General features: G+C 41.6%; 1 long non-coding RNA gene across 1 annotated transcript in view; it reads right to left on the reverse strand.

Moving 5' to 3' along the window:
* LOC138852727 (uncharacterized) overlaps window positions 1–866 on the reverse strand; it is a 21,266-nt gene extending 20,400 nt beyond the window's left edge. Inside the window, exon 1 of the long non-coding RNA XR_011392043.1 lies at window positions 1–866. This exon is cut by the window's left edge and continues 108 nt beyond it. This is a non-coding gene — a long non-coding RNA (uncharacterized lncRNA).
* Between the last annotated feature and the right edge of the window lie 1,648 nt (window positions 867–2,514).

Genomic DNA, 2,514 nt, shown 5'->3' on the forward strand with positions numbered 1-2,514 from the left:
CTAAGACCAACTAGAATGTATCACTAATACTTACACAAGGGATGAACATGGGGAATATATAATAGCTAAATTCAAATCCAAATACCTACAAAAACCTCTCACAGTGATAAACATCTACAGAGTACCACAGTCAAACATTAGCCGTTTTAGTGACAACCTAGGAAGTATGATAACTGATGCACGCATGAATAAAGATCACTTACTACTCTCAGGTGACTTCAATATAAATCTCCTGCAAGACCAGGACCCACATGTTACTGAATTCACAAACACAATGAGTAACTGCATGTTGCTACCAACAGTAACAAAACCTACAAGAGTTACAGAGACTAGTGTTTCCCTACTTGACCACATCTGGACCAACACCATATCCCCTTTAATATCAGGCATAATCACAGATAACACCACAGACCACTACCCTACCTTCCTCATAACAAATCATGGCAAATTACCCCAAGACACTTCTAAAGTCACTTTCAGACTTCACAATGAGGCAGCCATTAATAACTTCACAGCAGCAGTGACAAACATTGACTGGCACACTGAGCTAGAAATCTATACAGATATTGACGAATGTTTTAATAATTTTCTAAAAAAGACCCAATACCTTTATAACAAGCACTGCCCCAAAAAAAACTAAACAGATGACAGCTAAGAGACTGAACAGTCCCTGGCTAACACCCAGCATCCTCAAATCAATAAATACAAAGCACCTATACGAAAAACAGTACAGAATGGGTCACATAACCAGAGACCAAACAAAACGTTACTCGTCAATCCTAACCAGCCTGATAAGAAGGGCTAAAAAACTGTATTATGAGAACAGATTATCCAACTTACGAGGTGATATAAAAAAGACCTGGAAAACCCTATCAGCAATTCTAGGAACAAAAAAGATATCACAAAATAAAGAAATTGAATTAACAAAACCAGATGAACCCCAACTCCCACCAACTGAAACAGCAAACAAACTCAATGATTTCTTCTCCACTATAGATTACCTGGAGTTTTACCTGGAGAGAGTTTCGGGGGTCAACGCCCCCGCGGCCCGGTCTGTGACCAGGCCTCCTGGTGGATCAGCGCCTGATCAACCAGGCTGTTGCTGCTGGCTGCACGCAAACCAACGTACGAGCCACAGCCCGGCTGATCAGGAACTGACTTTAGGTGCTTGTCCAGTGCCAGCTTGAAGACTGCCAGGGGTCTGTTGGTAATCCCCCTTATGTGTGCTGGGAGGCAGTTGAACAGTCTCGGGCCCCTGACACTTATTGTATGGTCTCTTAACGTGCTAGTGACACCCCTGCTTTTCATTGGGGGGATGGTGCATCGTCTGCCAAGTCTTTTGCTTTCGTAGTGAGTGATTTTCGTGTGCAAGTTCGGTACTAGTCCCTCTAGGATTTTCCAGGTGTATATAATCATGTATCTCTCCCTCCTGCGTTCCAGGGAATACAGGTTTAGAAACCTCAAGCGCTCCCAGTAATTGAGGTGTTTTATCTCCGTTATGCGCGCCGTGAAAGTTCTCTGTACATTTTCTAGGTCGGCAATTTCACCTGCCTTGAAAGGTGCTGTTAGAGTGCAGCAATATTCCAGCCTAGATAGAACAAGTGACCTGAAGAGATTTTAGATTTTAGATTTTAGATTTTGCCACCGAAGTGGCTAGTTTATTGTGCACCCCATATCCATCCTGTGGACGGTAGCGCGAGAGCATATGGATACACAAAAGGCCTAGGAACTAGGCCCCAAAGGGTTAACAGGAATACATATGGATTTATATCTACATATCTATAGTTCACTTATCTGTTACAAGCAAATTTAGGAAATTTGCTTAGTATATTTGGTATCTTATTTTCATTAATAAGATATCTTGACATGTCACATAGGTTATTATACTGTCTGTCTCTGTATTCCTCAATAAGTGGACAATTAAGCACATAGTGTTCAAGAGAGTGACCATATGCCTGATCACATAATTTACATTTAGTTTGATCATCATCTGTGTGTCTCCCAAACTGCCAGAAGTACTTGTAACCAAGCCTAAGCCTGGCCACTACAACATCAGTCAGTCTGTTCACATTGCAAGTTGCTCCATAAACTATAGGAAAAAACCTTGCCAATAAAATCCCAAGCTCGGATACCCCACCCAATGACTACCTCACTGGCAACTACCCGAACACACTGTTCCTAGCTCCGACTAACCCTACTGAAGTCTCCCTTATCAACACACTAAAAAACAAGACAGGAGATTTAAATAAGTTACCACCCCTTACATACAAAAAAGCGTCACAAGTACTATCACCAGTCATTGCAACACTCTTTAACAAATCCATAGAATCCTCTACCTTCCCTACAGTTCTCAAAATAGCAAGGGTCACCCTGATCCATAAAGGAGACCAAACAGACTTGAATAACTATAGGCCAATATCCAACTTACACCCTCTCTCGAAAATCTTCGAAAAATTAATTCATAAGCGAATCTATTCCTACCTCATCTCCCACAACATACTCAATCCCTGTCAA

The sequence above is a fragment of the Cherax quadricarinatus genome, chromosome 15 (genome assembly GCF_038502225.1).
Source record: "Cherax quadricarinatus isolate ZL_2023a chromosome 15, ASM3850222v1, whole genome shotgun sequence".
NCBI classification, from domain to species: domain Eukaryota; kingdom Metazoa; phylum Arthropoda; class Malacostraca; order Decapoda; family Parastacidae; genus Cherax; species Cherax quadricarinatus.